General features: G+C 35.1%; 1 long non-coding RNA gene across 1 annotated transcript in view; it reads right to left on the reverse strand.

Annotated features, from left to right (window-relative positions):
• Positions 1-2,510: 2,510 nt before the first annotated feature.
• Positions 2,511-15,706, reverse strand: part of LOC121367723 — a 52,877-nt gene continuing 39,681 nt past the window's right edge. The window contains exons 2-3 of the long non-coding RNA XR_005957424.1: positions 4,805-4,938; positions 2,511-3,827 (exon numbers count right to left, since the gene is read on the reverse strand). This is a non-coding gene — a long non-coding RNA (uncharacterized LOC121367723). The remainder of the gene's footprint in view (positions 3,828-4,804; positions 4,939-15,706) is intronic.

The following is a 15,706-nucleotide window of genomic DNA, read 5'->3' on the forward strand; positions in this document are numbered from 1 at the left end:
TATATAATCGCACTTTTATTTGTACGAACCTATCAGTGCAATTTATCATTACAGATGCACTTAGACTATCTGCTTGTTAAATAAACACGTATGTGAAAATCTTGATATGTTTATTTTGTAGTATCACTTGGCGATATTTGTCACAACTGATAGATTCCACATATAGGCGTGGTGTTGACAAGTGTTTCCAGATATCCATAATCTTATCTCATAACACGAATAACCAAATAAGGGCCTTTCAAGAATTCACTCATGTGGTGGGCAGGCAAGGAAATGTTGTTGTTTTTAATGACGCACTCAACACATTTTATTTACGGTTATATGGCGTCAGGGGGTGGGCAGGCGTGCAGGTAGGAGTCCTGGTTGGAATAATGAGGGGTATGGGCGTAGTAGATGGATATGGGAGATAACTCAGCTATTATTTTATGATTGGTGAAACTGTTGAATCTTTTGTCGAGATCATGATTCATTTTACTATTTTATTTATAAATGTTGGGGACTTGGTAATGAAGGATGTATATGGCGTCAAACATATGGTTAAGGACCACACAAATGATGAGTGAAGAAACCTGCTGCTGCCACGCAATGGACAACTCTTTCCGATTAGCAGCAAGTGATCTTTTATATACAGCATGATACAGCCAGGATAGTACATACCATGGCCTTTGTTACATCAGTAGTGGAGCACTGGCTGGAACGAGAAATAGCACAATTTGCCCACCCACAGGCGTATAGGCTCCCATTTTTGTAGAGGGGTTGGGTTGGTGGACAGGCTGGGTTTTGCCCGAATTAAACGAAAATGCCCGAATCTGGAAAAACTTTTTAAATCATATTAGCATTACTACCAAACAGCTACATAGGGTTGCAAACGAATCACTACGCATGTTTATATGGATTGCAACTAATTTTGAGGGTAGAATGGTGGAAATACATGGTAAAAAGGTCTCCGGTTAGCACATTTTGCCCAATTATCTGTATCATTTTTGAAGTTTTGCTACACGCTATATTTAGATATATTTATATTTTATATGTGGTTTTATCTTATGGATGATTGATATTAAAAATATATTTCCCAACTCCATGCAGTGATATTTAGAACAGCTCTGAGATCTAATGTTTATTACTCTTCAAGATAAAACGTCTTTAACCTATATCTGGAGTCAGACTTGCTTCTCACAGTTTCAGATCAACTGATACGTCAAATTAAAGATAAATCTGATTGGGATGTCATCCATGATAGACGACGAGATGTGCTGAATTGTTTGCCTGGAGTGTAATGGGTTGTAAAGATAATTCTCCTTGGTGGGCCAATTATTTCCCATTCCAACATTACTCCATCGATGATATATTAAAGGCTGTGTATGAATTGTGCTGTCTGTGATAATACAAAATGGCGACTATTGCTAAAAGGAAGGAATAGTCTATGTAGAGGATAGATTTAAATTTGTTTTAATACTTCCATTTATTATAATAATTATTATAATTATACTTATTACATGAATTATTTATTTATTTATTTATTCATGTATTTGTTTAAGCTAAAATTATCATCTGACAACTGACTGGGGTTTTCTCGTTTTCGTGCACTACAACTGGTCAAAGGCTCTGGTATGTGCTTTCCTGAAAGTGCATATAAAAGATCCCTTGCTGCATTAGAAAAAATTTAGCGGGTTTCCTCTAATAACTACAAGTCAGAATTACCACATGTTTGACATCCAATAGCTGATGATTAATTAATCAATGTGCTCCAGTGGTGTCGTTAAACAAAACAAACTTTAACTTTAAAGATTACGGTGTGTGCATATAAATATCATATGGATTCTTTTTTAGCAAGATTCCTTGCCTCCACGTCATTTCTCCGACTGACTATGTCGAAATTACTTTTTAAAAATATTATTAAATAGTCCGATTCTCTCTTCTTTCTCTTATTTATTTTTGGACTGTCCTTCTAAAATGCTCCAGATTATATAAATATTCGACCGAGCAGTCAATTCTATTTATTTTTGGTTTGTAACATTTTATTATTATTATTTTTTAATTCTATTAACTGTTTTACTAATTGTTATTTTCAAAGTTCTGCCCATTTTCAACACTATCTGATGTGTGTGTGTGTGGGGGGGCACAATCTTGGTGGAGGGGCACAGTCTCTAGTGGGGTAATACATGCCGCCCGATGTTTATAATAAAACAATCAAACCCGTCCATGTTTGTCCTCGTGTGTGTGTTTATATGGGGGGGGGGGGGGGGGGGGGGAGACAAGCCCACTTCCCCCGATTCCTACGGGCCTACAAACAACAGTAAGACCCACAGCACCATATGCTAACACTACCAAGTATACATCCACCCATCCATCCATCCACCCATCCATTCACCCAGACATCCATCCATCTATCCATACAAATGTCTCAGTGACCAAGCAGTTATCGTGATAGTCTAAGAATTGCGGTAGAATAGGAGCCATTGGTCCAGGTCTTAACAAAGGCATGAGATCAAATTTGTGAGACGAAAAAGATATATATTTTATTACGCTCTAAGCTAGTTGTATTACCATCTAACAAAACAAATAAAAATGAAAAATAAAACAAAAACATCCGTGCTGCGTGCATAAGTCAACGTACTTAGGACTCGCTTGGAAATAAACACGCCACCAAAGTCAATCACCATCTTTAAAGGTTTTGCTCTCTATATTTTTTTCTTGGATGAAAACAAGGCCATCCACAAAGCATTAGAAGTTACAAATTCTATATTTGACAAGAAACATTTTTATGTAATGTTTATTGAATATAAAACATATGTACCGGTTCCACGTTCACGCCAGTTCCCAAGTCAAGGCGGATATGAGTAAACGGACGTTACGTTATGGTCAACATCTGTCGAAATATTACACATGTATGTATGTACATGTGTGATACACGTAATAAGAACACGCACAGTTAAAGTATTTTATATAAGAACAAGTATAACAAATGATGAAATAACACTTTCTCGTAGAGCAATGGAATACTATTAACTTAATTAAGGCCATTATAAAGTAAATTTAAAATTTTCTTTCGTGTCCACCCCGAGTATAGAGGTCCGCCATTGTTTTTTTCCTTATTGGCAAAATTATGAAATATAAATAAATAAATAAAAATTGCTCGATGTACGATATCTCCAGTGTCGTGAAAATGAAAAGTAAAACATTTTACTCCCCACCCCATTTTGAAAACAAATTTGATGAAAGTCTAGCATTTAGTTTAGAATGAATAAAGTACATTATTTTGTGTCTAAGTGAACGCGTGTCTAAAAGTGCATATATTAAAAAACCTTTGTCGGTAACTAATAACAAAAGTAGCTTCGCATTTCATTCACTTTCGAATATGACTATATATGGACATATAATATGATCTTATTAAACAATACACTGAGGTGTAATTTAACAAAGATTTCTTTTCCTTTCAAACAACTTTAAACATATTGTATTCTCCCCAAGTAGGAAGTAGCAATAACAATTAACCGTTACGTTACAGTCAATGACATGCACCGACGGGCACGACAAATGATATCACCACATATCCTCTTTGTTAGAGAGTTACACATTTCCGCTTCCGCATGTTCGTGCGACCCGGCTTCAAAGAATTGCGCCCCTTTGGCTTCAGCTATTATTCCAAGGCGTGTTAGAGTTCGCACTCTACGTGTGTTTCATCGGCCACGTGGACCCCATTCCCAAGTGGCGCCTTCCTGCTACCTCCACTGCCCTGACATGGTCGTGGCAGCCTCTTTGTGACAGTGCGCTTGTCTACAAAGCACAGCGCCATATTGTTTCCTTCCGCCACTTGTGGAACTGACCTAGATTGGGGATAAAATGTAACAAAATCTGGTGTAACTGTGTCAACTGACAGATATGAAAACAACCTACGTCGGCAAAAAAATACAGTTTAATAAATACATACATGTTGTCGAATAAGAAATTAATATTGCATTGTTCTGACTTGATGTGTACCCATGTGTTATAAAAGGAAGAAGAGAAAGTTTAAAATATAAAAAAACTGTGAGACAGAGAGAGAGAGAGAGAGAGAGAGAGAGAGAGAGAGAGAGAGAGAGAGAGAGAGAGAGAGAGAGAGAGAGTTTTGTTACCACCACATATGATATTCCTACCGATAAAGTAACAAGAGCGGACAAGAAAAGAGAAAAACCAGGGTTTTTTCAAGTTTGACTTAACAACACCACTAGAGCACATTGATTTATTAATCATTGGCTATTGGATGTCAAATATTTGGTAATTTGTGTCACATTGTCTCAGAGAAAACGCGTTACTTTTTGCCATTATCAACACAGACTTTGATATATCAGGCGTGGAGCACAGGTTGGGGCAGAAAACAGCCCAATCAGAGGAAAAAGTCCATTGAGGTGATTCGATCTTACGACTTCATGCGACTACTCTACCGACTCAGCTAGACTTCCCTAACATCAACATCAGCAAAAAATTTAATAATAATAATATAAAAAAACACCCAAGAACATAACAAAACCTAAACATTATATTAAAATCTAATAATATAGCCAATATGATTGTCATTAAAAAGATGCAACTGGCTTGCCAAGATGTGACACTCTTTATATTATAATATAGCTTTTGGTTTCTTTAACCCCGATAAAACATTATTGCATACTAATAAGCGCTGAGAAAAAGTTATAAATTCATATTAAAGTATTTCGTAATTTAAATTACCGTACATTTTAACATCATACAACCATGACCATACAATGTAATTTTTAAAAACTGACGAGAGGGTTTTCTTCCAAACAAAAAAGTAAAATTTAACCTCTGCTTCTCGTTTCTACAACTGTCTGGATACCAACATAGTACGTTACAAGGTCACGCCAATCTGAACCATATGAGTCGACTTCACTGACAATTTAACATGGGGAAACGCGTTCGTCAGAGTGGTATGCCAACCTGTACAAACAAATAACACAAATTTGTAGGAGTACAGCGGGGGAATAAATACATAAGTATGTCCAGATACAGTAACACAATATAGGCCAAGAAGTATTTACAACCCATTCACCATCGTGCGAGTAAACGTAGTGATTCTCTCTCTCTCTCTCTCTCTCTCTCTCTCTCTCTCTCTCTCTCTCTCTCTCTTTCCATCCCTCCTCCCTCTCTCTCCCTGTCTGTCTGTCTGTCTGTCTGTCTGTGTGTGTCTCTCTCTCTCTCTCTCTCTCTCTCTCTCTCTCTCTCTCTCTCTCTCTCTCTCTCTCTCTCTCTCTCTCTCTCTCTCTTTTTCCGGACTTACTTAGGACCGGCCTCGGTGATGTCGTAGTTAAGCCATCGGACATAAGGATGGTAGGTACTGGGTTCGCAGCACGGTACCGACTTCCACCCAGAGCGAGTTTACTCACCCAGTCCTGCTTCTGTTCAATCCTAATCCTCAATTGTCAATGAACTCAGTGTAGTTTGAACACAGTTCACGCTTTTTCCTTTACTTAATACGAAGATAGATTTCAGTTCCGCTTGAGGTTGGCAAATCAAAGTGTGAATTCATCTTGAGACCACTAAACCGACTTCTTTCTCGCTAACCACTAACCCACTGTTCTAGACAGGCAGCCCAGATATCTGAGGTGTGTGTTCAGGGCAGCATGCTTGAACCGTAATTGGATATAAGCACAAAAGTAAGTTGAAATGAATGAATGAACGAATGAATGAATGAAATGAATGAAATGAATGAACGAATGAACGAACGGAAACACGCCATGGATGTCCCATACCTATACCGGGCTTAGTTGACATGGTTTTCTGGGATGTTGGGCTTGGAAAAAGACAGAAATAGATAGGGACGGCTGTTAATCAACAGCCCATCACATTTTGAACTACGGCTATTAAGGTAGTACTATACCAAATAAAATCCCATAGGTGACCCATAAATATCAGTACTACAACCCCTACCTCAAAGTATTAACTGCAGAAAATGGTACCTTCCATGGCCCGTTTTCGGTATAACCAGACGTTTTTACAACACCCCTAGTTTCGCACAAAAGTTTAGTAGGTTTTTTTCACAGGTAACCATACATGTTTCAAGCACAAGGCTACTTGACACAGTGGTACTAGATGAAATAAAATTGCATACCATTTTAGCCCAGATGAAACTCATATTTTTTTACAACCAACACACTCACATTTCTAACCAATCACAGGACTTGGTGTTGTCTTCTCTGTCAAAAGTTCGGTGCACCTCGAACTTTGACCCAGCCTGAATTTATTTGGTTTAGTGCTACCTTAAATACCTAACATAACATGGTAAAATTCAGTTTATTTTGTTTAACAACACCAACTGTGAAGATAATGCATTGGATCCCACAGGTACCCCCCCCCCCCCCCCAATTAATATATATAGCTACCCCCTAGTCGCTGTCATCATCCGATGCCTTTGATACTGTATACTTTCTACAGATATGAGAAATGGGATACGTGCAGGCAATTAATGGACTCATACTCGTGGCATCACAACACAATCTCGTCACCAGTTGCTCACTTTCGTTGTAGTGGATCGTTAAGCAGAAATATCAAAAGACGCCATAACGACATCACAGTCGACAAATTAGCCACGTATCTTGCGAACCGAGCAGACGACTTCATTCTGGCGCGCAAATAAACGTTTGGCGGGAAATGAAAATGCATACGCCAAATCAAATGAAAAAACATCAACTGATTGTGATCGTTCGCGCAAACTAGCCCCCGTTCGTGAGGAGCTAAATGAGTGCGGCGTGCTGATAAAAGCACGGCCAGTCGAACGCGATCGGAGTAAATTACACGAAACTAATGAAACTCGTGTCTTCAGAATTCAACAGGCATCAATCGTTATGAATCACTCGATTGACTCGGCCAATTTGTTTTGCACGGACGCCAAGTTTGAGGACGTTCGTTTTAATAGCCGGCGTCTTGCCCAAACCATCCATTTCGCCAGCATGTCTCGTCCCGACAAACAAGACCTAGCCATTTGCCTCGACGGTTGAAGCGAATTATCCCGCTGCCCTGTTCACCCTTTGGTACCAAATATCCTTTAATTGTCTGTGCCTCTTGGCGTCATAAAGCAAGCCAGCGCGTCTTGTATCGATCTTCGGGAACATCGGGATCCCTCGATTTTTTGTAGTTCCAGTCCTCTAATGCAATTGTATCTTCGGCGGCAATCCCCGACGCTTAAGCACTCGATCAGTTTTGTCAATTTTTATTAGCCGTACTTGTTCCAGAAGCAATCGGTCTGCTGGAATAGCTCGGTTATAATCACAGGAGATGGAATTAAAGGCTGTAATCAGCTTTCTGGGGACGGAGAGTCTTTCTCCGAAAGTCGACTTAAGATTCCGCCGTCTGTTAAACTGTGTGTACAGCTACCGTAACAAATAGCGTACTTATTATGGCCAATCTTTACTTTTCTTGACAAGAATTTGTTTAATTTCTTCCCAATTTTAACTGTGGTTCATGACTACATGAATATGCGTATGAGGCGGAGTGTGGTAGGATAGTGTTGGGGGCTTCGACTGGTTGTTGCATTCCCCAAAGTAGGGGATTGAGTATTTTTAAGAGTAATTGTTTTTTTTCAGGGCAGATTTTACTTGTATTTTGTATTGTTTGATTGTTGATGGGTTATTATTTGGTTGAGGTGTCTTAAATACTTAATGCCGTGTTTGTAATTGTTTTCACTATTTTGTATTATTATTTTACACTACATATAGTGAATATTAGGAAACCAAGTAGCCTTTAACTATCAACTCAAATTCCTTCAGACCCACAAAAATGTCATCCCATGTTCCACTGTACATTATATACCAAATCTACAGAACTATTCATTTAGAGAGTTATGTTATTTTGTTGTTGTTCGGGTTTGTTTTTTATTTTTATTATTTATTTATTTTTGCAACTGTCGTTTTGGTGTAGCCTTTTATATAATATACATTCTAAGGACCTCTCCGCATGAGCTTAACTAACACATTATTCTGCTCAAGAGAGGAATTAAAGATAACACCAGTCATGAATGTCTATCAACCATTCACGATTATTTCACCCCAATCACGAATTTCTGTTCTACCAGTCACGACATTTTATACTGTTACGAATATATATTCAACACGTAGGCCTATACATCTTTCCAACAGTAAAACCAAATGAAGAATCGATTAGGCAAAAGAAAAACTTAATAAGTCAGGGAAATCATAAATAATATATTTGTGTCTGGATTGCTTGTGAAAAACGGTAAAAGGTTTCTTCTTTTCTCGTCTCATGTAAAAATTATATATATTTTTAAATGTCAAGATGCAAGGAAAGCTACAGTAATACAAACTGTCTGGGAATTCCATGTTCCATTGTTTCTTACAAGAATGAAAATATTTTAAATATTATTGTAAATATAAAATGGGAAGGTTCATCATATATAATAATATATATTATTGTATATAAAATGTTTTATTTAATAACGTTTAATATTATTACTGTATATACAATGGAAACATCTATGAGTTTTAGTTACATATTTATTATAAAATTAATGTCATTCTTCATCGTCATTTCTAAAAATAAATAACCCTCTAGTTGTTTCCATATAGCTTTAATACGTTTGACCATTTTTGTATTACCATTTCTAGCTGTGACTAAAATTTACAGCTTGAAAAATTCTTGGACTTCAACTTTCATTTGGGGCATTCCCATCGACAACACAGTAGTAAAAGTATCCAGATTAAAACGCTTCAATTAAGTGAAAGAGGAAATTGCCTAAATCCACGTTTAAAGATGAGACGGTTCAAATGAGTCTGTGACCACGCCACCATACGCAGAATTTGGTGTTTGTAGATTAATGAGTTTAGACGACCGCGCTTCCTGTATTAATCACGTTACGAATAACATCATAAGACTGTTCAATAAGGATTTCTCCACTTTCGGCCATTCACGTGGTTTTCGTTAATTAGTTCTAATTTGGAAAACCCAGCTGGGAATAGAGAAAGTGACCACGAAATTGGAATAAATAAGTGCACCGTGTTTAACAAGACTCTAGCATGTAATGCTGATGAAGAGAGTAGAAGGGTGACGTTTATAACACTGATATAATAAAAAGCGATATTTGTTAAAGTGATATAGTAAAAAACGACATTTGTAACACATGATGTATTTAAAAAACGACATTTGGAACACATGATGTATTAAAAAAAAACGACATTTGTAACGCTGATACAATGAAAGCGACATTTTTAACACAGCTATAATTAAAAAGACATTTGAAACATTCGGAAACGTGACATTTGTAACACTGATGCATTGAAACTGACATTTGTAACACTGATTTATTGAAAAAGCAACGTTTGTAAAATTAATATATTAATAGCAAAATGCTGAACAGATATTTTTTAAAACGACATTTGTAACATTTGGAAAGCGTCAGTTGTAACACTGATGTATTGAAAACCGACATTTGTAACACTGACATGTTAAAAAGCAACGTTTATAACATTAATACATTAAAAGCAACATTTGTAACATTGGTATATTGAAAATCGATATTTCTAACATTGATATATTGAAAAGTTATACATCTATCATTAATACTATATATTATTAAAAGAAATATTCCCAACGCTAATATATTGAAAGCGAAATTTGAATATTAAACTTTTATCACATTTGTGTAGATATTTCAAACAGCCTAGTTAGATATCGAGAACAGCGTGCTTGAACATTAACTCGAATACCTCGCCTGTTATTTATTGGGTATTGGAGCAAAAAATATTTAGAATTTTCAATAATAGTCTGTTTGCGTAAAAAAGGGAACCAGTGAATTGACATATAACTATATATTAAGTAATGCTAAAACGCATATAGAAGCATATCACTAAGGTTGAAACCCATACCAATTCTCGTAAACATTTTGTTTTTACCAAACACCCCTCCCACAAATTCTATGTAAATAAAAAAAAGTTTAAAAAAAACAACAAAATACCATCAAATTATAGAGATTAAATTTCACTTTTTAATAAACTGTGAAGACAAAATGCAAGAATATCCAATATATGTAGCTTGACGTGCATTGTTTTTGAAATAATCGATATGCAGTCCACGGAGACTAAAGGTAGAACTGCGCGTTCTTTACCGTAGATGTTCCATCAGTTGCCTGCATAACTGTATCAAAAAAGAACATACATTGTATAACCTATGCAATTTGATGGCAATTTGTAAAGTAAAGTTTGTTTTATTTAACGACGCCACTAGAGCACATTGATTTTTTATCTTATCATCGGCTATTGGACGTCAAACATATGGTCATTTTGACACTGTTTTTAGAGGAAACCCGCTGTCGCCACATAGGCTACTCTTTTTACGACAGGCAGCGAGGGATCTTTTATTTGCGCTTCCCACAGGCAGGATAGCACAAACCATGGCCTTTGTTGAACCAGTTATGGATCACTGGTCGGTGCAAGTGGTTTACACCTACCCATTGAGCCTTGCGGAGCACTCACTCAGGGTTGGAGTCGGTATCTGGATTAAAAATCCCATGCCTCGACTGGGATCCGAACCCAGTACCTACCAGCCTGTAGACCGATGGCCTGCCACGACGCCACCGAGACCGGTGGCAATTTGTAAAGAAACATTTTTATTTACACTGAATTTTAAAATATATATATTATTTGAGTCATTATGGGTTTAAAACTTAATCAGGGCTCGAACCTAACGGCGGCACCGACGGCAATTGCCGTCGTTGATATATAAATTGCCGTAGGTAGAGAGCTCCTCAACAATGGCGAAATGTATACACCTGGTGTACATTATCTGCCAATATTTAATATTTGCGCATTTAAAAGATGTCTACATATAACAAAATAGCCTTTCAGTCAGGTTTATTTGCTGCAAATGTCACTTTAAAAAAAGTTGCCATAGGCAGGCTCAAAATTGCCGTCGGAGGACTGTTTCACCCATTGCAATTCTTTTAAACATTGCCGAGGGAGACAAATTCTTAAGTTCGAGCCCTGTTAATAATAGTACACGTGGGTATTGTATTAACAATAGATATCCTATGTTTTACATGAAGTTTAAGTTTATACATTATATATAGTTACAACGCAATTCAATTCATCGGTTTCCTTTTGACGCAAACAGACTGTAGTCATAATGTTCTAAGACCATACAAAGTAACGAATCGCTGGTTTAAGCGACATTTTAGAGTATTTTAATTTAATTTAAATTTAAATACAATCCATTCCATCCTAAAGGTTTTTTAACATTTAACTTTGCTTCCATTTTAACACGTTTTTGTTGCCTTCATTTCCCATGGCATTGTTTAATAGTCGCCACATATGCGATCAATAAGCATGGACCGGAATATGAAAAGGATACCAGTGGGCTGAACCGAAGACCTGTGGAATTAAAGAAACTAATCAAATTATGCGATCTTAGCTTGGGACAGACGCATAGATTACCAAAGTCCATTATGATGTATCGCAGGCAATCGTCAATAAAACATGAAAATCCTGATTACTTCCAGCAAAAGTCAAAATCGTCAGCTTTCAGACCATTTCTTTCGCTGACCAGCTTAACGTTTCGCGGGCAAAATTGGTGTCGTGGCGTCGCCGACAGCTGTGCTTCAACTAGTCGTCGTTGCAGAAGTCATATTCATTTCCCAATAGACTTCAACGAAATTTTATTAACTTATTTATTAATTTATTAATTCATAATAAAAAAATTCCAGAATCTTAACAGAAAAAAAATGAAGAAGAAAAAAACTTTTAAAAAGTTTACATTATGAAAAAATGCACACGTATAAAAAAAGACGAAGATTTGAAAAAGTGACTTTTTCGAACAAATAAAAGTTTCACGCATATCGAATGGCAGGCGTCACTTTGGCGCCAGAAGAATCCACAGAGAAAAGAAGATACAAGTATTACAACTCTGGGTGCAGATGTTGAATGCAAATATCTTTGAGCATTCCTGAAGACAACAGTGCATCTATAAAACTGAATGGCTGCTTATAAGGCAAGTGTCCAATATATATGCATGACTATTTTATCTGTGTAGAATGCATCTCCAGTGATAATTAGTCATCTATCACGTCATCGGTTTATTGAACTGGTATCTCTCTCTTGTTACGCTTATGTGAAATTAATGGGATAATCGTTATTCAAATATACATTTATCTGAGAGGAATCTGTCTTTTCGACATTTAACTTTATGTTCGGGGCTAGTTACCATCAACAGCGTATAAACCCAAATTTATCTCTAAAAGATAACGTGTTCGTTTGATATTATAAAAAACTGTACATATTAAAATAGTTTACATTATGTTACAAATTACCTGCTTTCTGTAACCAACATTACACTTCTAGTTTGTAATTAATAGCTGAAATAGTAATATTTTTGTAAATATTCAGTTTTATATGTTTATTGTTCATTTAAATTTATATCATGTAACGTCATTCATGAATAGCTACTGTTAAAACTTACTTAATTAAAAAAAAATCTAATAGGACGCATAAATTTAAATAAATGTACATATATGTTTTACATAAATTATAATGTTTAGCATCTAAACTAAGCATCAAATTCTTTCTAATATATAATAGCAAGTAATAAACATTACCTTAAATAGGGATTTAAAAACTCCCACATAACACTTTGTCATAGAATATGTATGTAAGAAGCTTTAGATCATTTGTCTTCAACGTATCATATTCAATATTTAAGAAAATACTTTTGTTTATTTTATATCTGTTGAGCCTAAATTTCAGTTGTGAAATATTTGTGTCTTAAATTTTGACGGTTAATTATGTCCATTAGAGTTTAATAAACACTAAAATAAATAAAACAGTAGTAATAAATTTTATAAATGATAAAACACCTACAAGTTTAAACGTAAAAAATTAGTATACTGTCTGCTAACTCGAAAGCTATAGATATTAAAAATAGAAATTTTATTTGGTTAGCAATAATACTACGTATACATACCTATTTTATATAACGTATATACGTACTTTTGCTGTATCATTATATCTGTATATCTGTATTATATTTTATTTCATAATAAATACACAGAAACGTATAATATATATATATATATATATAGTAGTCGTTTTTCGACTCTCTCACGAAACAAGCCTGTCATGTAGAGAAAAACATACACTTTTTAACGATATATATATATATATATATATATATATATATATATATATATATATAATAATAATTTTCAATACAACGCAATGTTATTTCGAAAAAAAACCCTTAAAAGCCCCAACAATTAAAAAAATATTAAACCCGCCAGAAATATGCCCCCTCCCCCCCCAAAAAAAAAAATCCCACACAAAAAACCAACAACTCCCTTCCCCCCCCCAAACTCCCTCCCCAAAAAAAAAACCCCCCAACCTAACAACAACAACCCGCAAAAAGAAAAACCCAACAAAACAAAACAAGAACAAAAGAAAAAACAAACAAACAAAAATAAATAAATAAAACTTCAAAATGAGGCACTCCGAAATAATTGGTAAATTGATATACCGGTATGGAATTTGTTTTATAGAGCAACATAAAACTGTGTATAAGTAATTATAAACCAATAGGATTTGTAGGAATGGATAGGCCAATAATTATAAACCAGTATAATTTGTAGTAATGGATAAGCCAATAATTATAAACCAACAGGATTGTAGGAATGAATAGGTCAATACTTATAAACCAATAGAATTTGTAGGAATGGATAGGCCAATAATTATAAACCAGTAGGATTGTAGGAATGAATAAGTCAATACTTATAAACCAATAGACTTTGTAGGAAGGGATAGGCCAATAATTGTAAACCAATATAATTGTAGGAACGAATAGGTTAGTAATTATAAACAAATAGAATTTGTAGGAATGGATAGGCCCATAATTATAAACCAGTAGGATTTGTAGGAATAGATAGACTAATAATTATAAACCAATATCATTTGTAGGAATGGATAGGTCAATAATTATAAACTAATAAAATGTGTAGGAATGGATAGGCCAATAATTATAAACTAATAAAATGTGTAGGAATGGACAGGCCAATAATTATAAACTAATACAATTTATAGGAATGGATAGGCCAATACTTATAAACTAATAAAATGTGTAGTAATGGATAGGCCAATAATTATAAACTAATAAAATGTGTAGGAATGGATAGGCCAATAATTATAAACTAATAAAATGTGTAGGAATGGATAGGCCAATAATTATAAACCAATAGGATTGTAGGAATGAATAGGTCAATACTTATAAACCAATAGACTTTGTAGGAAGGGATAGGCCAATAATTGTAAACCAATAGAATTGTAGGAATGAATAGATCAGTAATTATAAACTAATAGAATTTGTAGGAATGGATAGGCCCATAATTATAAAGCAATATAATTTGTAGGAATGGATAGGTCAATAATTATAAACCAGTAGGATTTGTAGGAATAGATAGGTCAACAATTATAAACCAATATCATTTGTAGGAATGGATAGGTCAATAATTATAAACTAATAAAATGTGTAGGAATGGATAGGCCAATAATTATAAACTAATAAAATGTGTAGGAATGGACAGGCCAATAAATATAAACTAATACAATTTATAGGAATGGATAGGCCAATAATTATAAACTAATAAAATGTGTAGTAATGGATAGGCCAATAATTATAAACTAATACAATTTGTAGGAATGGATAGGCCAAGTAAGAAATCATGACGTAACATAATTTATTAGATAAACCTATTTACTAGATAAAAACTGGGATATTTTGGCTTTTCAAATTAGACTCAGATGGGAGTTCAACAACACAATTTTTATGTATATGTGTATATGTTATAAACTATCTTTAATAAACAGTTTAAATAGAACTAAAAAGATAATTCCCTGTTCAAAACCGTAAAACATGTGCAAATAATAATGACATGGTATCGGTTACGTGAATGTTATGAATTGTATATGTACGTGTATTTATGTGTATGTGTATGTGTATGTGTATGTGTATGTGTATATATATATATATGTGTGTGTGTGTGTGTGTGTGTGTGTGTGTGTGTGTGTGTATGTGCATGTGCATGTGCATGTACACATGTATATGTACACATGTATATGTATATGTATATGTATATGTATATGTATATGTATATGTATACATGTATGTATATGTATATGTATATGTATATGTATATGTATATGCCGTTGTGCAACTGCCCGAATGTAATAAATTCTTGTCTTGTCTTGTCTTGTCTGGTAATAGTGATTAGTGCTGATAGCAGCAATACATATAATATATAAGTTGATATTATATTTTCAGTAAACACCATCCAACGTTTTCCATTTCACTATAATATTAATGAAATGATACTAATATGAGTCGCTAGAGCGGAACTAATTACTGCAAGAAGTTAATATCATTAGTTCAGGAAGTTTGTGTTGTCAGTTCCGTATGGGCGAAACGCAGCCCAGTGGTGAAGTGTCCGCCTGATGCGCGGTCGGTTTGGGATCGATCCCCGTCGGTGGGCCCATTGGGCTATTTATTGTTCCATCCAGTGCACCACAACTGGTGTAACAAAGGCCGTGTAATGTGCTGTCCTGCCTGTGGGATGGTGCATATAAAAGATCCTTTGCAGCTAATCGAAAAGAGTAGCCCATGAAGTGGCGACAGCGGGTTTCCTCTCTCAATATATGACCCCATAAAACCATAAATAAAATGT

This window comes from Gigantopelta aegis, chromosome 3, assembly GCF_016097555.1.
Source record: "Gigantopelta aegis isolate Gae_Host chromosome 3, Gae_host_genome, whole genome shotgun sequence".
In the NCBI taxonomy this organism is placed as follows: domain Eukaryota; kingdom Metazoa; phylum Mollusca; class Gastropoda; order Neomphalida; family Peltospiridae; genus Gigantopelta; species Gigantopelta aegis.